This window comes from Anser anser, assembly GCF_964211835.1.
Source record: "Anser anser genome assembly, chromosome: 12".
Taxonomy (NCBI): domain Eukaryota; kingdom Metazoa; phylum Chordata; class Aves; order Anseriformes; family Anatidae; genus Anser; species Anser anser.
In genome coordinates this window covers 23,324,400-23,348,000 of record NC_139733.1, presented here as the reverse complement: position 1 = coordinate 23,348,000, position 23,601 = coordinate 23,324,400, and the positions used below count along the sequence as shown (strand labels likewise).

Here is a 23,601-nt window from a genome sequence, read left to right as displayed (position 1 = left end):
TGAAGGTCCTGCAATCCTTAGCTAAGGGGAGCTCTCCTTTTCAATATTTGTATCAATAGCAGATACTTCTTGTTTTGCTTTGATGCCACTTGCAGAGTTAAATCTGAAGTTTAATGGCAATAAATACCGATGTGAGATGAAAACATATTTCCATATCCAGTAAGGATAAATACTCTTAATTCATGAAGTGCTAGAAAGTACTTACAAAAATCAATACAGAAAGTGGATAAGCCATGTAAGTACACGCACTTGTCTTTTCATCGCTGATAGGGAGCAGTGTGAGGCCTTGGGAACTTTCCCCTGGGGTGGCTGGGGGCTGGCAAGAGATGGCCAAACTGGTTGTAACTGGGACAGAAAAAGACGAGAAGCTGGTTGGATAGGCCAGGAGCAAGCTGTGTCAACCCAATCAAAAGAAATTTGAAAGGAAAAGGGAACTGACATACCGGGTTGAGTTAAAACCTGTGGAGCAATGCACAAGCTGCTCCGTACAGGTGAGTTAAAACCTATTCAGCGATGCACAAGCTGCTCCGTACAGGTGAGACACGTTGCTGCCGGGGTGCAGTGGCCCCCGCAAGGTGCGAGGCCTGTGCCTGGTCCCCAGCCCTTCACTTCTGCCACTGGGGCCAAGCAGGCGGCGTTCGGGTCTCTGGGGTCAGTTCCTTCAGCTCATTCAGCCAAATTTCCTCTGAGCAGGGAGCCGGAGTTTGATCCTCCTTTGGTACGTTTCTGAGGGTTCTCTTCCTGCAAGCCCCGGCTGGGTATGAGGAGACCTTAACCTTCACAGCAAGTTTTTAACCTCCCACAAATGTTTTGGATTGAAACCCTTGTGTTGTCATTTGCAGTGAACCACAAAGTGACCTGGTATCCTCACTCTGCAGTGGGATTTCCCCAAAGTGCTGGTTTTAGTTACAACAAAAACCCAAATGTTTATTTCCTATGCCCATCTCTTTCACTCTCCACAAATATAAGCCTCAGATGTTTATTTTTTATATCGATTGTGGCATTTAATGCTGACACTGCTCGCATCATCCGTGTGGCCGTTCAGCTGGTGCCTGCAGCGTGCTGCGTGATGCTGGATGCCACATCGGAAAACTGCCTCTGCGATTGCACACCAGGCAACTGTCAGCCACCTGCTGATCATCGGGTGAGACAAATCGCTGCTGCTTTGATCCATCCTGGCCGGTTCATGAAGCACCTTCAGGTAACGAAGATCTGGGTTGCAGTGCAGGGGAACGCCAGTTTCCTAACACTGAAAGTGGGATGAGATGTGCTGCCAGCGCTTCCCCTGGGAGGAGAGCTGCTGCGATTTGGACAGGTTTCGGATCAGCCCAGAGGACAACTGAAGCAGGTGCGGGTCCGTTTCTACAACCCTTTGCCTGAACTATTCCTGAAAATAACTCCCTGAAGGTTTTGGAGCTTAAGGGCAAGCCCCGGTACGGGCAGTAGAGGCATAAGCACCCTGAAATACCCACTCAGCTGGGTGAGCCTCTTGTTTGGAAAGCACTTGCAAGTGGGTGCTTAAATGCACAGAGGGAAATATTTAGCCATTGCTGGGTGAATCCGAGAGGGCAAAAGCTGTGTCAGTACAGCGCCGTGCCACAGTTCGCTGTGTGCGTTCAAGATTTTCTGCTGATCTTGTCATTTCTCTAAGGAAAGCGCAAACGTACACAAGAATGGCAGAGGTGAGCTGAAAACGGTGCCATCCTTTAAGGGAGAAGGTTCAAGTGAGAGGGTTCTGATCGACTTATCACTGGGGGATTTCTTCCCCCCTCGCGTTGCTGTTCTGTCCGGTCCCTCAGAGGCAGAGCTGGGTTAGCATCCTGGGCCAGCCCTGCAAACTGGAGCCTTCCAGCTCCCGGGCACTTGGTCACGTTCATTAAATCATCGCAATGATGCGTTTAGGTGAATATTCAGATAACTTCTCATCTCTGCTGCCAATTGGTTGGAAGTGTTTACTTTTCATTTCCCTTTATTCCCCTGCCATCGGACATACTTTATGTAAAGCGTAATTTTGGAAGATTGCATTGTTTGCTAAGCCCAGCCCGGTTTGGGGCATAGCAGGACAAGTTGCTGGTGAGTACGTCGTGTTCCAAGCAGGAGCTCTCGGGAGCTCCCTCGCCCGTCCATCGCAAACGCCTCTGACTCATGTGAACCCCGCGAGGTCTCAGCCGACAGCTCGTAATGCTCGGAGCTGGCATTTCTTCTTAGCAACGTGGCTGGGCTCTTCCAACAGACAACTCCACCTTGGATGGGTGCCGCACCTCGGTGGCAAGGGCTGGGGTGGGAGAGGTCCCCCCCAGCAAGGTCCCCACAGTGAGGTCCCCGCGGGTGGGGTCTTGGCCACAGCTCCGCACCGCGCCGGGGCGTCGGGGCTGCTCTCTGCACGTGCTTCAAAGGATCCCACCTGAAATCTCTTTTTTAGGGTGTCTCCAGGTGCAGGATGTGGGCTTGAGTCGTCATGGAAAATCTCTGTGTCCTTCGCTGTATCACAGTTTGATCACTGATCGTTTAAAAGTTGGAGCTCCCAACGATTAGTAGTTTATCAGTGGCAAAGCTGCTAACAAGAAAACTTCTTTGCACAAAATTGTGTGAAGGCAGATACATGGAGGAAGCTAAGCTGCAAGGCAAAGCATCATCAGGAAGGTTTTAAGAAGGGAAATCAAATCGATAGTTCAGGCAAGTTTGCTGTTGCATAACTATGAAGGCCTCTGCCTGCAGCACAGAGCGCTTGGTTTGCTGTAAGCAAAATAAAGCTATCATTTCTACCCGACTAATACTATGTGTGTGCACATATGAGCATGCATACCCAAAAAGGCCCCGAGGAGCCTTCTCTTTCAAGTTGGAGTGTGAGATTAAATGAGCTCCTAACTGACAATTGTTTTCCTAATTTTACCTTATGATTTCTATTTGCTGCCAACTGTGTTTGCGTGCATGCTGGCTTTGGATGAACATCTGTGCAAAGCTCTTGTTTGCTCCATAATTGTAAATCATTTGTGCAGCTCTTCACTAAACCAGATGCAGAATTTCAGGCTTTTGCCTGGGTTTTTGGGTTGAACTGGAATTTTGTGTTCGCACACACTCAGAATATGGCTGTGACAAGCTGAGCTCCTGACAGCGTCTGGTGTCTTAATCAGGAGGCCTTCGTTCCTGCAGGCAGCAAAGAGAATTTCTACTTTGAGATGCAAGTTAATAAAGTATCATGGGAGTCAATACTTACCCTCTTTTAATGATATAAGGTCAAATATATATCCTCAGTAAACAAAATGCACTTGTTTAAACTAGCAATTTAAGAAGGAATTTAGAAATTCAAAACGAAGCAAGAAAATGGCAATTTAAAATATCTTCTGTGATTGTAATCTGGAGTGGCTGGAAACCTTTTTGCGTAGTCCTCGCTGCAGGAAAGTGCTCCTGCAGCAGGAAATCCTGTGTGCCCGTGTGCGTGCAGGGGCTGGGGCAGAAGGTGGAGACCATCACGAGCTTGGCTGCCAGCAGCCACCCGAGCACCGGGCTGCGTCCACCGGCTGCTGCAGCGTTTGCCACCGGGGGAAGAGGCTGCGTGAGCCAGAAGGAAATGCATGAGGCAGTGCGTGTTTTCCTTGGGATATATTTAAGCCTGAAGATGGAAACAGGCTTCAGAAGCCTACTGGGAGAAGCTGCGATGCCTTAACATTTAGTGTTGGAAGGGTCCAGCATGAAAGTCATGGGGAAGAGACTTCATAGCTTCAGAAGTCCCTACCGAGCGCGTGCTCAGCTATTGTTTTTCCTTGGGAGTGCTGGTGTTGTGCTGGAGGGAGAGGAGCCTCCCCGACAGGCTTCTGAAGGGGAGCCGCTGTCAGCAAATGAGCCATTTGCAAACGTGTTTTAAATCATCGTTTTGATATTTTCTGCAGGCAGCTGGAGACCACTTCTACAATGCAAATAGTCAGTGTGCATCTTAAAGCAAACCGGTAGCGTTGCCATTTTCACCAAATCTTGAGTGCTGCTTCCTTTTTGCATCCACTCTGCCCTGTCATTTGTTTGAAGGATGGAGGTTTAATAGCCCCTACCCCGAGCCTTAATTACTGTGCTGCGTTAAAAGCCAAAAGGGAGGGAAGGACTCACAGGACTGGGACACGTAATTGTTTTGTTCTCTCTAGCAGTTGTTGATCCTCTGTGTGCAGATCTTCTCTGGATGTGTTCTGCCAATTTCTCCGCAGCAAGTCCCCTCTGAAGCATCAGCCTTATGCAACGCCGTCTCGGCATCCCACGGGAGCCGCGCTGCACGCACGGCGCGGCGCCTCTCCCCGTTCGGCTGCAGGCTGGGGGCCGCGGGCTGCTCCGGCCCTTCCCGCGCCCTCGTGCCGCTCCGTGCGCTGGGCAGCCCCGCGTGGCCCCGCGTCCGCTCGGCAGGGTCCAACCTTTATCAGCCCTGCTCCTGCAGCGTGCCCCCACGGGATCTCAGTGTGAAGATACTTACCTTCTTGAGCAGCCGGGTGTTGGGAAGGTGTCAGCTTTTGATGGAAAGCAAATACGTCCTGCCAGCACCCCTGAGGCCTTCTCCTACCGGCAGGTGCTGGGCAAGGCACGGAACTTCTCCGTGCCACCGCTCACGCAGCCGGGAAGCCGGTTTAACCCCCCCTGCGCGTTGGAGCTGAGGTGTTAAGCTTCGCACGATGGCGGCTTGGAGGGCCTGTGTGAGCAGAGGATTTCAGCACATTCGGCGAACGCCCCTGCAGCCAGGGAACCGTGCGCCGCGGGAGCGCTCTCGGAAGCGGAGCCCCGGTGGGGTGGGAGCCGGGCGCAGCGGGGACACGGGGCCTGCGGGGCTGCGGGGAGCACTGTGTCAGGGAGGGAGGGAGGGAGGGGGCCCTGGTGTGCCCGCGGGCGGCACCTCGCTTCCCGGCGGCAGGGCACACGGGGCCACAGGGAGGTGCGGGGGGGCCCTGCCTGCCCCCGGCCACCGCAGCGCTTCGTGTGACGGGGCCGCGCTCCGCAGGGCCGTGCCGCACGCTGCGGAGTTCAGATCCCGTTTCTCCCGCTGTGCCGAGACACGCCCATGCCAGACAGATTTGGCGTGACCCAAGTGTAATGACAGGATGTGCTATTCCTGCTCCTTTTGGAGTTCTTCAGGAAAAAAAAGCCAACTTTCCCACAGATTTGTGCGGAAAGCATTCGAACGGCTTCCAATATGTCTGGTGGGTCAAACTATGCTGAAACAATCTGCCGGTGTAATTCAGTGTATCTACAACTGGGAGTAATTTACCCTGGTGGTTTTATTTCTTTAGCTCGTTTTTTGTTGTTGAAAGCATCATTATGCAAAGGCATCAGTTTTGCTCTTGACTTGTTTCTGAAACGGCAGCAGATGCTGTGATTGAGCTAACCGGCAAAGAATTCTCTCGCCTTATTCAGCTGAGAGCAGGCACCGCTATGATTCATGTGCTACGGGAGCTGTTATTCCTTTCTCCAAGTTAAATAGATATTTGTTATTTTGCTGATCTTTGGACCAACGGAGGTGCTCAGAAAGATGGTAATTCATTAGTTTAAAAAGGAGTTTTCATCTTAATAGCGGAATCTAGGGAAAGGGGGCTCTAGAAAGTCCCACTGTTTTATTTTTGCTAGATTATTGCAATATTTAGGAACTGATCTTTTAGCCTTGATATTTTAATGCTGTCTTTTTTGACCTCCCAGCAGCAGGAGCCCGGTAAGGGGGCGATGCTGGCTGCGCGGGGCTGCCGTAGCCTCGTTGCTCATCCCTCGGCTCCCCTGCCAGAGCCCGCGGCCCTGGCAGCCGGCTGGGCATGCACAAGCGGCCGGTGTCGTGCAGAAGCGCAGCCCCCGTGACTGATGGAAGTACTGGTATTTAGACACTGGCATTACTTTCCTGGCTCGCTTACAGGAACAAATCAGTTCGTTTCTGTGCTGCCTACTCCAGCAGTTAGCGCCCCAGGAGCAGACGGATCTGAGCGCAGAGCGGGGCAGAGCACCGCCTGTGCCTGTATAAACGTGCCCAACGAGAGCACCGGCCGCAGCTGACGGCCCCTGCGGTGCTCCACGCCAGAGGCACAGGAAAGGTCCCGCGGCTGGCAGGCCACAAGGACCGCGGGACGTCTGTCTGTCCAGCTGGGGAGACTTTGCGTGTCCTGACGCAGTCCCGACAGCGCCGCGCCGCGCGCCCTGTGGCCACGAACAGGGAATTCCTCATCTGCTGCCGCAAACTGCGCTGGTGCTGCAGAGCGAGGTGGTGTGGGCCGACCCGAAGTGCCAGCTTGGGTTAGACAACTTCCCACCACGTACTTTTACCTCAGGCTCATCTTCAGCGATGGCAAAGCTGAAACGTTTTCCGGGTGCATCGTTTTATCCCGGCTGAGCAGCTGGCTCTGCGGAGAGAGGCGGCTGTGGCCTGAGAGCACGTAAAGCCAGGAGCCGCTCCCGTGGTCAGAGGGAAACTGGGGAAGGGGAGAAGTTTTGGGTAGGAAACAGGCAGCTGAGCTGTCCGCGACCAGCAGGCTGATGTCCCACGCTTGTCTGACAAATGCTGAGCTCTTAGGTGACTCTGTGTGTTAGGCTCTCATTACCAAAAATAAAGAAAAGAGAAATTATCAGAATTTACTAAAACCATTCGGTTAGAGAACGCACACCTGCGACTAGGCACTGAGCAGTATTTTAAGGCTGTTAAGTCAGACCTCAGCAGTACAAATGATTGAACACTCCAATTTTCCTTCTCATTTTAAAGCAAGATTTCCCATTAATGCTTTCAGCCTTTATCACAAGGCCATAAGCAGTTGGCCATCAGTGATTTGTTGGTTAGGACAGGTTTAAATCATCAGAATAGTCTTTTGCTGATGCATAGGCGTTGCTTTCCTTAAACCTTGCTTTAAAATCTGGTCTCTCCATGCCGTGCACCCGAGCACCACGCTGCTGAAGCTGGGGGTGGCGGCATGCAACCCCCGCCAGTCCCGCTGCCGCTGGTTGCCAGTTGTTAAACACCTTGCTAAGACGTACGAGTGTGCGCGCGTGCTTCTGTGGAGAACGTGAGCGATGGGAGGGATAAATGCGGCCGAAGGGAGGTCAGTACAAGTCAGGTTTATCTGGTGTAAAGGCGCGCTTTATGCCTCTGCTTTGAGTTTGCAGCCCAAAGGCACTGGAACAAGGGCATCGTGCGGCCTCTGCGGGCTTCTTCTCCCCAGGTAAGATCCACAGGGGTGCAAGAAGAGGCAGGTATCCGTGGCCGTGTGCTTGCAGGGACTTGTGTCGCTGCCTGCCCCTTGTATCTGCGGGCCGGGCAGTGGCACAAGGCTGGGTGCCTGCCCAGAGAGCCGCAGCAGCGCCCAGCGCGTGAGAGATCCCGCGGTGTCTCCATGGGCTGGTAGGTGCTTTGCAAGACATTTCACAGCCCAAACATGTTAGGAATAGAATATTTTGTTTTGTTTTGTTTCTGGGGGTTTCAATTGCTGGCGTAAGCCGCGTAGGAAGCCCTTCTTTATAATGTGACGGAGAGCACTGCAGTAATAAAATAACTTCCTTAAAAATAACATTTCCCCCGCACGGCAGCAGAACTGTGCGGCCACCCCCTCTGCAGCTGCTGGCATCCCTAGCTGAGTGCTAAATCTTTACAAAAGCCTTTTAAAATCTTTTTCAAATAATTGCCTTATTAAATACTCGTACCTCCTGATTACAGCTGAGCAAATAACTCACAGTGACTATTTTCTGGAGGGAGGTTTAACCATGCTTTTTCTCACAGAACTTCCACTACCACCTCATAAGTAACTAGCAATTATTTATCGTTCATGTTGGTTCACTGGATTTTTAAATGCTGTATTAGCTTTTGCTCTGACAATCAGTCCTTAGATGGGTCCTTGAAACCAATTCATTGCGATATCGAAATCGGAGCTCTGAGAGAGGCACTTCTGCCTGGAAGTACTATCCACAGCGACGTCGCTGTTTGTCTTCTGCAAGTGCTTGTTTGCTCTCCATTAGTGGTATCCGCTCTTATCCCGCCTCTGCTCTCCAGAAACAAGAGTGCAAGACCCTGACTTGATCTCAGCTGACGGCGTTTCAATGGAGCCCGAAATGTAGATGGGGTGCTGAAGGGAACCACCTGCAGGATTTCCCATCTCTGCTGCTGCGGGTGCGCGTCGGTGAGGGACGGGCAGGTAGAGCCAGAGGTGCCTCCATTGCGGCTGTGAAATAGCATCTGCTCTGCAGGAGGCAAAGCACATGAAAAAACACATCCTAGCACTTCCAAGGGTCTGTATTTTAGAGGGCCGGTGGGGCCCTGGGACTAACGGTGATAATTGCTGCTTTTAAACACCCGACGACCTCCGAGTCTCTGAATAGCCGCAGTGCGGTTTCGCTGTCACGGGCAGGGCCACTTACAGCACAAATTACTGAAAATTACAGAAGAAAAAAAAAAACAAAAACAAAAACCACGTCCAGTTCTCAGTAGCTGGACATCGGTCAGAGTGGACACTCCAGCGGGCTGTTTCCACCACAAACGACTGAAGCCCCTCGCAGCTGCTGGGGCTCTCGGCGGTACTCGGCCGCGCACCGTGCCGGGGCCGTGGGGTGGGCGAGCGCCTGGCGGGGGCTCGGTGCTGCCCGGGGCCAGACCCCGGCCACGGCCCCTGCGGGAGCCGGGCGCTGCCACCCGCACCCCTGCTGCTGGCTCGGGGTGGTGACGGGCAACACGGAGCCGGGGCAACGTCCCCGGTGCGTGTTCTGGCTCTGTCCCGGGCCCTCTGGTAGTATCATGCGAATTGCTTCACCGACCCAGAAAAATTGGGTGGGTTTGTGATCCATTCTGTTCAAACACCGAGATCCCCTCGTGTAAGCTGCGGGCTGGTGGTAGTAGGAATCCAAAATCCCGCCTGGGGTTGTGCTATAAAGTTGCATAGACTTTTTTCCCCATCCAGCTGGGTATAATCTTGTTTTCACAGCTCAGTCTGTTCCCTGCAAGTGAACGGATCGAAGTGTGGGGATTACATTTGCCGTGTGCTTGGGTACATGGACACTTTCCCAACTGCTCTTCATTGCAGAGGGATGAACCGCAGGCCGGCAGGTTCCTCTGCACAGGCACTTTCTATTTATTTTTTTTCCAGCAGGTTCCTCCAATTCCCAGCCCAGTGTCCTGCGGAGCAGAGACCACAGCTATGTGAACGGGACTGAAACAGGGTGGGAACAGCGTAATTCCCTTGGGGACACCGCGGGCCAGGTCTGCCCAGCTTCTGGAGGCTTTTGGGGGCTGCAGCTGGGTCCAGAGAAGCTGCCCATTAACGCACAGTCCCACTCCTGGGACAGGTCGCAGCCCTGCTGCTCGCCCAGGGACACGGATGGTCCAGGTGTGACGGCGGAAGGTGAGCCCAGCCCTGCTCCTGGCAGCTTGCTGGACCTACAGGTGGGCTGAAAAGTGGGTCCATCACTTTCGTCACCACCTTTGGAAGGCTCCAGTGCGATATGTTGTCACCTACACAGCGCACGGCGGCTTGTCTTCTGGCTGCCCTCTGTTAAACAGCAGCAGAACAGCTGTTAGCAACCAAAGCAGGGAAGGGAGCAGCAGGGCGGCTGTGTGAGCACCTGCACCACGTCACGATTCATGAGCTGGGGGCTCGTTTTCGCAATCAACTTCCACAGAGGGAGCAGCAAGCCACCAAAATCCCACGGACACCTAATTTTGAGAGCACAGCTGGGACAGCTTGCATAGATAAACTGTTATTGAGGATCCCTGTGGGGAGATCCCCATCTTCCAGAAGGAAAGCGCATGCACGTCAGCATGAAGAGGGGATGGCGGAGTGAGAAACCAAACGCAGACATCAGGCCGAGCCCTGTAAACACCTGAGGCCACAATGAAGAGGCGTAAATAAAAGCAGCAAGACCCAAAGCCCGATGATGGCAGCAGCAGTGTCACTGCTGTGCTGCACTGGCAGGCTGCTGGGATTCGTACACCTGCTGCTCACAAAACTGCTGCTCTCACCAGCGTCTGAGCGACAGAATCACCACACCCAGCATGGTGTTTAGAGTATTTTGGGGTGACTTTTATTCTGTTTAGTGCTGCTGGAAAACTGATTGACTGTTTTTTGTTTTTTTTTTTTTTTTTGGTGCCATTCATACCAACAGCTGAAAGAGGGGTATTTATTTCAGTGAAGCTCTTAATGACTGGAAAGGAAATGAGTCGTAAGTAATTATAAATAGCTGCAGAGCTAAATGCATGTACAGATTCACTCACTGCTGAGACATAGTAGTTTTTCTCATGAAAATGCCGTCTTGCTCCTCAGACAGATTCCTAAAGCCACCTTGCTGGCCGGGCAATGCGGTGCCCAGGCACGGTGTCAGCTCGGGGTGCGATGGCCCCAGAGGCTCAGGCGGCCTCGCAGGGCCCTCGGGGGACCCACGAGCGCAGCCACGGCGCTGCCTTCATGCAAGACACTTGGGCCTGGCCGTGTTTTGGCTTCAGGGGAAACCCAAGGGTAAAGCTGATGCTGGCTGGAGCAGTGCTGGGGCCTGGGTGTTTGTGGGGATGGCTGCCACAAAGGAAATAATTTATTAGTAAAAGCGCTCGTAAACCAGCCCCATTTACAAAGCAACAGGCTTTGTTTTCAGTGGAGGAGCAGCAGCGTGGCAGTGACTCATTGATGCTTGGTGGTAGAAGCGAGCCTTTGAGAGCTCATAAAATCATCACCGAGGGGTTTAGTGGCGTTGCGGTGCTGCGTGCCGCAGTGCTGCATGCCGTGGTGCTGGGTGCCGCGGTGCTGGGTGCCACGCTGCAGCTTCGCGGCGGGTCCTGGAGCCACCAGCCCCGTGGCCTGGCTGCCGATTGCTGCCCGGGCAGCCCGCGGGCGCGCTGCCCCTGGGGCCTGGTACAGACCCTGCTGCCCAGCGGGTAACACTGCAGGAATTAGGAGAAACGAGGAGCCTTTTTTTGCTTGCACTGCCTCAGTTTTTCTGTAGGAAACTGGAGCTCTCAAGGAGTGACTCTGACCTTGCAAATTGAACTAAATCAAACCCATCTTCATTTGGCGTAGCGATTTGGGTTGCTGCAGCAGAGCAGCAAGAGCTGCACCCCGAGACCCCCGGAGGCTCGGCCGAGCCCGTCCTGTCCTCGCTGCTCTCCAGGGAAGAGAGCAGGAAACGCGCGTCTCGGGCTGGAGCAGCAAGCCATGAATGGTCTTTCTGGGAAGTCATGGTTCCTGTTACCAAACCCCAGCCCTCTGTAGCCTGGGATAATCTAAGGCATGTGTGCAGGCGAATGCGAGAAGCCTGTCCCTCCCCCTGCAGTCTCATCCCACTCTTCCATAACCTGCAGTTTCTGTTTTGTGATGATAAACAGAGCATCTGCCTGAGAACTGAGAAAGATTTTTTTTTTCAACATATTTTTTAGAAAATCTAATTTATAGAAACTTAAACAAGGCTGTCTGAATAGCTTTCACAGACTTACACAAAGCTTTAGCATGACGATGAAATTATAAAAATACTTCTGAACATATTCATAGCTTTGACTATAACATATATAACTATATAACTATATAACTATATATATAACTATATATATAACTATATTTGACTATAACATATTCAGCATAGCTTTGGGGTGATCTTTGGGTCTATGAAATAAAAACAGATAATAAGAAATAGTCTCCTTTTTGAAAAGGATAATATCAAATTATGTTTAGCTTAATATTTAAATTAACTAACATTCATATACATCAAGATTCCTTGCTTTTAATTCATAGGATCGTAAAATAAATACTTGAGCAAAGGAATTCTGGTTGAGAAACTTGGAATGTGGGAACTGTCTTTTCGTGAATTTGTGCAATCTGAGCACTCAGCATATGAAGGTACAAAGTATGTTTGATTATTAAGGTTACTTTGCATGCCATGATGTAAAGCATTGCTGCCTTACCTACAATAAACTCACCTCAGCAGCTGTGTGGTTGGAAGAGAGATGTTTTGCCAATGCTGCTGTTTCTCCCTCATTGCTAAATGTGTGCCAGTGCTGGGGAACATTTTGTTGTTTCAGGGGTTACTAAAACCCATTTTATTAACTCAAGAATATGACTTGGTGAGTAAATAAACACACCCACAAACTAGGCTGAAAGTACCCAGAAACCTGGTTTCCAAGAGAGAGACCAAAGTTATTTTGAAGACTCGACAACTTGCGAAGTTGTCTGAATGTCCAAAATTGTGTCATCTTCAAAATTTGGATTTTTACATATATGTATATTTTAGCAGCCACATCTTGCATTTGATTCAGTGTTTTCCCTTTCACCATACAGCTTCTTTCCCCCAGCTTTGCCAAAACAGCTTGCTGGCTGTTTTTTTAAGGGCCAAGCTGGTATCCTACTTGTAGGGTAAGGCCCAGAGAGGAACAAACTCGCCGAGCAGCCATCCGTTGTGGTAGGGCGATTAGAAGGGTGGTGCTCGGCTCCTCCTGAGAAATCTGGAGCGTGTTCCCAAAACATCCCAGACTGGAATGGTGGCTGTTGTGACGAGCATGGGAAGCGTGGATGCCAGCAGTGATTGGTACTGTCGTTATTGGGAGATGGTCTGAAATGTCCCCACTGAGCTCTGGCCACGTCCCACCCCGTGTGAGCTCAAGGCACTGATGGCACCTCGGGTGCCATGTCCCAGCCCTGGTGCTGGTGGCGGGCAGCACCGCTGCATGGACACACCACGGTGTGCACGCAGCCCAGTCTGGCAGCAAGCAGCTACCCCGGCTGGAATTTGGCACACGTGGCCGCGTTCACGGCTGCAAGAAGGGCCGTGGGAACCGCAGAGATAGCCGCAGCAGGTCAGGACCTTCCTCTGCTCCTCTCCAAAAGAACAAGGAACTCAGAAAATTAAAGGCAGCCACAGGGAGCGCGATGTAAGCAGCTGTTCACTTTATTGCAAGGACAAGTGTCTTACGTGACACATGGGAGCAAATGTAGGAGTGAAACAAATGAAGGGAAGCAAAATGAAACAGATGAAAACCCAACTAAATGGGGAAGTGTGCAATGAAAAGAAACTGAAAAGGGTGAAAGAGGAGCGAGATGGCTGCGAGGAGCAGGAGAGGACCAAGAAGAGCAGAGACCCCGTAAGCAGGCTTGAACCAGGCTGTAAGTACCGAATGAGGTGAGCAAGGCTATGGCAGTCTCCAGGGGCTGACTGCCTAAATTATTATCGTGGTTTCAGTAATTTTTGCATGTATCTGTTTGGTGTGGTGTCAGTGCAGTGCTGGAGGTATGGGGTTAGGAAGCATTTGGGATATTTTGTAGTATGGATGCACACCTGTACAGATACATTTCATATGGGTTACATCCCAAATGGGGCACACTTCTTAATTCTTTGTTTTGTGGAAGCATCTAAGAGAATGGCTTCTAGTTAGAAACAGTCAGTCATGTGAACCCAGCATGGAAATAAAGCTCCAGAAAACATAATTTATAGCAATTAGAAAGGACGGAGTCGGGTGGTTTCTCTTTACATGGCAAGACGTTATTTTTTTCCTTCTGTTCGCTCCCAGAGGGGAAATGCACAGGCTCACCTTCCTTTCAAATGTACTCTGCTATGGTTGGGCCTAATGGAAACTCCAGAAAATTTGGTTTTCAGCCATACTCCTCATCCTGAGCTACCCTGCGGATAGAATAACAAGCAGCATTTAATGGGAGCACGTAGAGCAGAGATTCACCAGGCCTGTGGTTTGCTCTTCTGGGCATATCTTGGTATTTTGGCTCTAAAGGGACAAAACGGAGGACTACCGTGGGAATTGGTCATAAAACTGGTGGAGCATTTGCGATCTCAGACCCCAGATATTGCACCTTGAGGACTCCAGTCACGGGGCTTGGGCAGCGCGGGCTCTGCAGGAGCTGCTCAGAGGGCGACGGCTTCTCCTTGCTCTCTGCCCACGGCCAGGCCACGGCGCCGCTGCCAAAGCCCCGGCCAGCGGCACTGCCCCGTGCCGTGTGGTGGGCACAGGCACAGCTTCACCCCGCGCTGGCACCAGGGTTGGAGCAGACTGCAGAAAACCGGGTCCCCGCTTGCAGCCCCCGGCAGGCACCCAGCTGCAGCAGCAGAGGAAGGCTCGCCTCAGTTCCCTGCCCGGCGCCTGCGGCCTGGGCCCGGCAGCTGTGAGCAGGCCCCGCGGCCCGGCAGGGCCTGGCACCTCGGCGCCCCGCTGTCCTCTCGGGGCTGCCTCCGCTCTCCTCGTGCTTCTCACCAGGTTCTGCAGCTCTTACCCCGGGTATTTACATGCTGCCCTTCTGCCTGGGGTGCAGCTAGGGACGCTTCCTTCCAGTGCTAAAATAAATAACTCTGAGCTTGTAAATAGGAGAGTCCTCTGTGGGTTGTTTTTCCATTGCTGGATAACTCAGTCCCTGACGGAGGGAATTGCCTGGGCGAGGGGCGAATCTTCCCATGCAGACACACCAGAGGCTCGTTAAGTGTGCGGTGACTTCCAGCTCTTTTGTCACGCCCCCCAGGGAAATGCTGAATGGCAATGATGTGGTGACCTTTAAATCTCCCCGCAAGCCTAGCATTAAGACAAAGATGTGAACGCAGGCTTCAGCACTCAGGGTCAAGAAGAAAGCCTGTTCAGCCTTGCAATTAGTGGTGTGTGTCTGTTGACCACCAGCCTTCTGTCCCATAAACAGAAAGTGTCAGTTATTCTGGGAGGTGTCGAGACACTTACGGTCTCTCACCATTAGTTATGTTCTTTCCTTGCAGTTTCATGTGTGGTTGCCTGGTAGTTGATGTCTTTCGAATGATTTTTCGGTCTTTGTGGCAGCTGAAGTAACCTGGAGGATGCCAGGAGGATGAACTCAGGAAGCACGGTCACTGGCAATGCCACTTCCCTGTGTGAAGCTGAAGGGATAAAGCCCAGATACATCTCAAAGGAGCAGGGGATTCTGCATCTCCAACAGTGTTGGATCCTGGCTTATAAATGCCGATGATTTATCTGAAGCACAGCTTCTGAACGGTGCTACTCTAAATAGACACAGAAGTCCCACTGCAGCATGTTTGATAGGAGCACAGAGCTACCCAAAGCAAAACCATTCTGCATTCCAGGAACGTTTCCCAGAAGAACAAATTATTTCTCTGCGGTGTAGGTATGTTGGGTAGGTGACTCATATATTGCCTCTGCTTTGAACAAAACTGTGGGTTTATATCCAACTAATAAATTCCACTATCTCCAGTCTGTAAACTGCTGCATCAAAACACCCATGCACCAGAACTGTAACGTTTCCATCGGTTCAGTTTTTGCAGACTGGGATGGGAGCCATTTAATCTTTTTCTCTGCAGGCCTGTACATCCAGCCCCTGCAGCCTCTAGAGGGGTGTGATCCCCACGGCGTCATCTTTTTGTTGATAAAATTAGTGTTTTGTGACTACTTGAATCATCATTTTCACCCTCACCGTGGCAATAACCATCCTGCTTGCTGCAGGATCACAGGCTGCGCTTTTGTCCCTCTCTAACTTTCTCGTTCTCCTTGTGCTCAGGATGCTGTTTTGCCTCCAGCGGTGGCTGTGGCTGGCTGCTCTGTCCCCCTGGGGCCCGGGGCAGCAGCTGCCGTGGTGCCCTGCAGCACATGCACCTGGCTCAGGTGTTTTGGCAGGCACAGGACCCGGAGGTGCTGGAGCAGCTCTGGTGGGGCTTTGGGCTCTGCAGTCCCTGCTCGTGGTGCCAGGCACTGCCGCCAGCATGGGCGCAGCGGTGTCCCAGGAGGAGGCACAAGAAGAGAACGCGGCCGACAGTCGATGGAGAGAGAAAATGGGGCAGTCGAAAAGGCAAGTGGTGAGCTCCAGGCACCATCCCCGCACACCTCGATGTTACTTTGGTTTCCTTGGGGTGGGGAAACCTCGAGCACACGGTGAGAAACCTGTGCTCGTTGGGAAAAGGCTGTCCCCGTAACCCGCCCCAGTGCTACTAGGGCATACGCATGTGTGAAAACCGCAGTCATTATCAAAATGTTTAATTTCCCATGAAACTTTTCATGGCACGTTTAATGGGCTGTACGGAGCCCGTGGGACCCCTGAAAGCTTGATGGATGCTGGTGACTCAGGTCCCCAGAAGCGTCTTGTCCAAGCTTGAACCAAGTGTCATATAAACCTTGCAAAAGGGTTTTATAAAGGGCAAAATTCACTTCTACTGCTGAAAGACATAGTTAGGAGCACAAAGAGGAATTTTTCAATTACGTGAGTCAGATTCTCCCTCTTGAATGTCTGCTCAATTAAAGAACTCGGTGACAAATAACATGTACATGCTGTGGAAATGGCAGCTTTTATAGCATCCTGAGCCATTCAGCAAGAGAAATGATCTCCCTTGCCGTTTTCAAACCATGTTGCTGTTGTTTTATGGCCTTTTTGTAGAAGCAAGTTTGGGCTTAGACTCCCATTTCCAAATTTTCATTTTGCTTCTTTGTGTTAGGTCTGGACACTGTTCTGAACAGGAATCTAATTGGTACTCTCAGGGTTAAGCGTACGAAGAATGACATGCCATGAAATCTTGTACTCCCCTTGTTATTTCCCATCTAAAAAGACTTGCTTCCATTATTTTCACACTTTTTTGCTGTTCGAGGCCCTGTTGGTCCAGAGCCACAGAGCCCCCGCTGCTGTCCTGCGTGAGCAGAGCCTTCCCAGGCAGGGGCTGTGGGCGCTGTGGGATGTCGCAAGCCTGCCGTGCTGTCCGTGGCAGCTCGCTCAGGGAACGCCGGGGTCCCAAAGAGACCGGAGGCAGCGGGTGAAGGAAGATGGAAGCACAAGTCCTTGTGAGGTTGGCAGAAGTGTGGAGAAAGATCGCGATTTCAGGTGCATGCAGGTAATGTTTTATTGTCATGTGGCAAAAGACAGTAAAGGAACAGTGAAGGTAGTGCCAGCTGAACACAGAAAATAAGGAGCCATTTTAATTCTGCAAAGCCTTCAGATGCTTCCTTTGGAGGTAAAAGATGACTGCTGCACTGGCAGAGGGGCTGCGGGGGCACTGCCTTCCCGGGGACGGTGAGCGCACCGAGCCGCCACAGGGCAGGGGGCACCGTGTATGTGAAAATAAGACCAAAGCATTTTGACGTTTGTGGGGTTTTTGTTTGTTTGTTTCTTTGTTTTTAAGTAGAGTAAACTCAAGTAGTTCCATTAAGGAAGAATTGAGTTACTCTGACTTCTGCCAGCAGAGATCTGGCTGATTGTGTTCCCTGGTGAAATGAGGGAAAATGAAACTAATCTGACCATTAGGAATAATTACTCAAAAAGAAAAATGACCAGGGTGATAATTACTGCAAAATGGATGGGGTTTGTGCACATGCATCCTGTACCTTTTGAACTTCTGAGGCACTGTGCTCCAGACCCAGCAAAACCTGAGACTATTTCCAAGCGTTGTGCTGGAATAAAGCAGCCCTTTTCCCCTTTTTGTTTCTGGGGCCGGACGGGGCTGTGCTCTCCCCATCCTGCCTCCACGGTACCATGCCAGCACAGGCAGCGGCTCTGCGCATGTTGTCCCCACTTTGTGCTTTTGTTCTTTGTTGCTAACCCCATGGGCTGGTTACCCTAGTGTGCTTGGGCAGGTATTATATCTAATATATCACTTCATGCACGGAAGAACCTGGCACTCGGTTCAGGCCCTGCAGGAAGAGGGGCCAGGTTCTCACCGTGCTTGGTGACATGTCCCCTGCATGGCCTTTGGGATGCTGCTTCTGGCCACGGGAAGGGGTCCCTGCATGCTTCCTCGGCATGCCGGGCACTTGTTGAAATAACAGTCAGATTCTGGACTGAAAGTGCTGCGTTCATTTGGGACGGTCATTATCGATAACTGGCGTTGGTTCATCGGCATGGTGTTCTGCACGTCTGCCAACCACATTCCCAGCAAACCAGTGTGTGATTAAAATGTTCTTTGTCTTTTTGAAGGTCACAGTTCCTGTCCTGTCCCAAACATGCCCTGCCCTTCTTGGTACATGGATTTATAAGTAGCTGAACAATGAACTCTGGAACAGCCTTGGGAAGTCTCCTCTTGACCTGGTTCCTCCTGTTGCAGCCGGGAGGAGCGACACCAGGAATGCACAGTGTGAGAACGTCTCAGCAGGGCAGTGACGTTGGTCGGTGCTGGGGTTTGGGGCCTTCTGGCTCGTGGTGAGAAGCCGAAGGCTCCCAGTTGAGTTCATGCGGTTGAGCGAGATCCCGTGGGCATTCCTCGCACGTGCCTCACTCAGTGCCCGTGTCAGGCACTAAGCTGAGAGGACGATGCGCCTTGGATGCGTGCATTTCAGGACAAGGCCACGTGCCTGGACTGCAGCTCATTTGGGGTTCAGTGGCCTGTCAGGGAGCCTGAGCGTTCAGAAGACATCCCTCTGGCCAGAACCCTCTGGGACATTCACGCACCTCTGCAGAGCACCGCTGCTGCCTGCTGCACACAGCACCGCGCCAGCCCCGCAGTGGAGCAAGGCTCTCCGCGTTGGTCCGTCAGCAACCCGCAGGAGAGTCAGCAACCTCCGCACCAAGTTCTGTACTGCCGAGGCTCCTCATGAAACCTGGGCCTGCAGGCTTCAGATGCTGGCACAACATCTGTGAACCTGCAATGTGCTCAGACGGTATCGATGCCTAGCCATGCATCAGTCGGTAAACTCTTAAACCTTTTGCGTTGGAGAACGAAAACTTTGCACAGGGTTTTCTCCAGGCGGTGGCAGACAAGCCAGGTTGCTGTTGCGTGGTGGACCTTGGAAGACATTGGTATGCAGGGATGAGGCAAGTCATCAATCCCACAACATCTTTGATCAGTGAACTGGTGTGGCTGCAGATAATTACAATTTCATTGAAAACAAGCTAAAGAGCCCTGCTACCACAATAATTGGAGTGTTAAGATAATGAAGCAATTACTCGGTGTAATAGAATAGAGACAGAACAGCTATGGCACGTTAAATACAGATATAAATCAAACTCTTTTTCTGACAGTATATTGAGATTCACTTGTTACATCACTTATTGTTGAAGTCACCATTTATAGTGTAAAATAGTTATCTTTGCTGAAGGGAGAGTGTTTGTATGATGAATATGTATGATGTGTTTTCTATATAACATGCCTGCTGTAAGGGTGTTCACTAACATTCTTAGAGATCTCTGAGTTTCAGAAACAGCTTTGGGATCTCTCCAGGCTGCATGTGGGTCCCAGGCTCTGCAGTAGTTACTCAGCCCAGCTGCTGGGTGGCTTTTGGAACGGAGGTGTGCTTGTTTCAGATGTTTTTCCTGTGTGCAGCCCTGGCTGGTGATGGAGAGACACTGCGTGGGACCGTGGGCAGCCGCCGAGGGGTCGGTGCCTGCTGGAGGCGTGCGGCACGTGGCATGGGGACAGGCACGTTGCAGAGACCCGCTGAGCTGTGTGACAAGTGAGCAGGACATGTGGAGATAAGTGGAAAATTGGCGTGCGTCCTGAAGCAGGCTTTTTTCCTCCCCTTTAGGAGTTGTGAGTCAGCACCAAAGGCAGGTGGTTTTGTTTGCACACGCGAAAAACCTGACTGCGGTGTTTGCAAATGTGAAGCAGCACTGGGGGCACAGGTGGAGGCTGCAAAGAGCAGATATCCCTGAAAACACAGAGGCTTGGGGAAAATGTGGTTCTGCTGTGTGGTGTCTCTTGTTCCAGCCTGGGAGGAGCAGGGTGCCGCTGTGGGGGCCCCTGGCCCATGGCCCGTGTGGCTGACGTGGCTGCGGTGCCATCCCCAGCCATGGGCACAGCCCTCGTGGCTGGTGTCTGCTGGCCCCTGGGGCCAGGAACCGCTCCTGGCTGCCTGCTGCTCTTCTCTCACCAGCCCTAATTTCACAGAAATTGGATAACGTAAGGGAAAAACCAACAAGCCCGAAGGAAACGCTGTGTGCTCAGCACGCTGCTCCCCTGGGCAGCTGCAGACCCCCAGCGCCACGTCTGGGACATCTGGGGGACAAGGAGGGACTTGCAAACCACGGGGTGTGGGACAGGAGTCACAGCAAAGAGGAGCAAAGGCAACAGCTAGAAGCTGCCATGCTCAGCAAAACCGGCACGCGGGCTGGAGCCTGAGCAGCGCTGCCTGAGCATCGCCTTTGCCTTGCACAGAGCGGAGCCGTGCCTCAGCCACTTAGCCCGAAGGGGGTGGTAAAGGCAGAATAAACACAATCATGCTTCTGAAGTGAGTAATCATCAGATAGGTTAATTCTTTCTCTTCTCTCTGGCATCTTTCCATGGTGTTGGTTTTTCACAGCATCGCTCATGTTTTATGGCCACCCCAACACCTCCCTGGTGCTGGCGGCTGCAGCGTCCCCGTGCTGCTGCAGACCCTCCCCAAGCCCCCAGCTGCAGCTTCCCCAGCAGGCAGGGGCTCCCTGCAGCTGCTGAGGGCAAAAGCCGAAGCCAAGGAATCACAGACACAACAAAATGTGCCCCTTTCTCCGGGCCGTAACTGGGAGCCGTGCGAAAAGGCAGCGCTTCCTGGGAACGAGGGGACGGTAAAGCAGAAGTCGTGTCTGATGGGGCGCGGGGGCCTGCCTGTTCCCACTAAATGGCACTCTGAAATGCAATTCCCACGTGGTTATTAAACGGAGCATGAGAGGGTGAAGGCTAATTAGTTTGGTTCTGTGCTGCAGATGATGGGGAGTTCCTATCAGACAGTTTTTCTGCAGGCAGGGTGTTTTTGGAGACACGAGGAATCTCCCCAGCGAGCACAGCCGTAGCTGTTCCGTCAGGCGCCTCCGAGTGCCAGGGCCTGGGGAAAATGCAGATGCCGCAGCCGATCCACTTCAGTGCTTAACGGAGGTTATTCCAATATTGCTTTTGGCCTCCAGCGGTGTCAGAGATTTGGAGGCAATAATAAGGAATTCACTTCTGTTTCACCACGGCTGGCTCTTTTTTCCAGAGCGGACCACATGCTCGCAACGCAGCGGATGTGCCGAAATTGCGGTGCTTTCCAAAAGGTCTGCGTTTGAGACAGAACCGCACTGACAGTCAGATTTTTCCTGTCTTTGTTTTGATGTTCTATGTCAGAAATAATATAATAGCAGCTGTGCTCTGTAGATGCTTTGGAGTCTGAACAAGATGACAAATGGTTTAATTTTCTGAAAATTGGTATAGGATCAGGTGATTTGAAAATTTTCCATCTCAACTTTTATCACTGGAAAAACTCCCTTTTCCAGTTAATGAAAACTTTTACAGGAAGTATTTGCTTTTATCAGCTAATGCTGACTTTTTTTTTATTGACTTTTCATCTCTAATGTCTGGTTGATTTTTTTACTTTTTGGTGGTTCTCATTTTTTAAGACAAAAAGGTAATATTCTCTCTGGCAAAAGCGTATTCACTCGCCAACGTTGTAATGGACCTTTCAAGGAAGCAAATCACCCCTCCAGTTTGTCGCACTGCAATTCAGGTCAGCGCAAGGCACCTTCCTGCTTTGGGCTGGTAGAGCTGCGGCTCTGAGCACAGCCCCGGCTCCTGCTGCGGGCTCCTCGGTAAAGATTTACCACAGCACTGACATTGGCAGACCGGCGTTTGAAATGTAGCTGCCGTGGTGAAGGATAAACGTTTGTAAGGGGCAGCTCCTGCTCCTGCTCCCTGCTCCTGCTCTCTTCTCCTGCTCCCTGCCCCGCAGCACAGCCTCTCGGGCAGACCGAGGAGGGAAGGTGCAGCGTGACCCCCGGGGTTACATGCGGCTCTGTAGGGTGTTTCAGCTCCTTTCCCTCAGTTTCTCTAGCACATCACTCTCTCTGGCTGCATTTTCATAATTGCAACCTGAGGCAGCAAATATGTTTCTCAAACATTTGGTTGAACTCATTACATTTTGGAAAATGCTGCTGCTGCTGCTTCCTTTAGATTACTTTTATTTTCATTTTTCTGTTTAAAAACCTCTCTGACAGGGTTGGTGAAGAGTGTTCGTGGAGTCTTGTCTGGAGGGGCTGCAGTCTCTGGCCATGGACAGATTTTTCCCCAGGTGCTAAATCAGCGAGGCGAAGCTCTGGGTTGGCCCTGCTGCCCCCGCTTCAGGCAGCCCGGGGTGCGCTGCCGGCTGCTGCGGTGCCTCTGAGCCCCTGGGCCGAGGGCTGGAGGGGCAGCACATGAGCTGCCGCCCTCCAGAAGACAGCAATTAGTAGTAAGTAATACTGTGCTTTCTTCACCAGTGGGTCATGCACCAAGTCCTGCAATCACTCATAATCACTTATCCAAGGGGAAAAGCTCCCTCTCTGCAGCGAGGAGCGGGTCTGCAGCCCGCGGCGCGCTCTGCCCTGCGGGTGGGTGCAGGTGCTTGCCTTGCTCCTGCTCTCCCCTTCTGGGCTGTGTCCTCTTGCAGGGTGGGCAGCACATTAGTCATGTAGCAGAGGCTTTGCGCTCAGAGCAATATCATGTGTAGGAAGCGGGTTGAGCTAAAAGGGAAATTTTAGATGCTGGCAGCAAAGGCGACGTTCCCGCACAGCTCTTGGAATTCAGCGCGTCTCTGGCAGATGAAACTCACCTCCGCTGGCTGCTGCCTGCTTCACTGGGGGCCCCCCGGTGCTGCACCTGCAGCTCTTTCATGGTCAGGATGCAACATTAATCCTAATTATGCAATCTGCCCTGAAATTCAGAAAGGTTTCTAATCACATTTAGCTTAACCTTTTAAAACTGGCACCTGATTTCTGGCTTTGGCCTCACTTGGTCTGGAGTATTTGATTCACAGTTAGAAAATGGAGTAATGGGGCAGGTAAAGCTGCATGCGCAGGAAGGCTTTGGAGCAAAAACTTTCCATCACTAAGCAGAGAGGGGAACTGGAGAAAAAGGCAGTAGCTGAGCAGTTTGGAGGCTCTGCATTTGGGATTTAACCACCCGTGGTCTTTTTGTGCCTGGTTCATCTTATTGTTATAGGCTACTTGCCTTTGGCTGTATGTATTGGACAGTTAATTTCATGCATATGAAGTACCTTGATGAAATCTCAATTAAACATCTTTGTACGTCCTTTTCCACTAAAAATGACAGCCAAAAAAACTCTTTTTGACTCTTCACCAGCTTTGGGGCAGACGGGCCATGGACACATCTCTTCTGGGCAGCGGAGGCAGAGGTGCTTTGAGGATGTTGGCAGCAATGAGTGCATGGGTCCTGGCCCCCCTAAAACTGACTGTGATCCTAATGGGTCCTCGTGGACAGGTACAGACATCGGCACGCCAGGACCAGTATGCAGGGAGGGAATTCAGCTGTGCTGTTTTAGAGGCTGTTGGGGCCCAAAGGTGCACAGGACCCTTACAAGATGGGGCTCTGCTGTCCAGGGCAGGCTGATGCGCCAGCCCCCTCTCATTCCATCACACGGGTGGGTCTGAAAATATCCTGGTCACATTGTGGGCTCAACGAGCGAGTTGTATCTGCATGTGGTTAGAAGGAACCTTGTTTTTAGGTTGACATCTGAGTCACGTCTCTTTTTATAGCCCGACGGTTGTGTTACTGTGATTGCAACTTCCAACCCAAACCCAGCGCCTGCTTGGGTTAACAATCCTCGTCATGCGGAGCACAAGGGAACATATTTTGCTCGTTTCCCAGAAAAGCGAGCGTCTCCTGGGGACGCTCTGCGCACTGGTTTGCTGTCCCCACCGGAGGCCCCGCGCAGCCCTCGTGGCCGGCGGCCCCGCGCCTGCTGGCAGCCCGGTGCTGCCCGTGGGGCTCGGCCGGGCAGGGGCTGGCACTGTG

At 51.8% G+C, this 23,601-nt stretch overlaps 1 long non-coding RNA gene across 1 annotated transcript; it reads left to right on the top strand.

Annotated features, from left to right (window-relative positions):
* Positions 1-8,860: 8,860 nt before the first annotated feature.
* On the top strand, positions 8,861-17,982 carry LOC310880153. Its single transcript, XR_014571486.1, has 4 exons — positions 8,861-10,149; positions 12,249-13,086; positions 14,674-16,754; positions 17,844-17,982. It is a non-coding gene; the product is annotated as an uncharacterized lncRNA (long non-coding RNA).
* Positions 17,983-23,601: the final 5,619 nt, after the last annotated feature.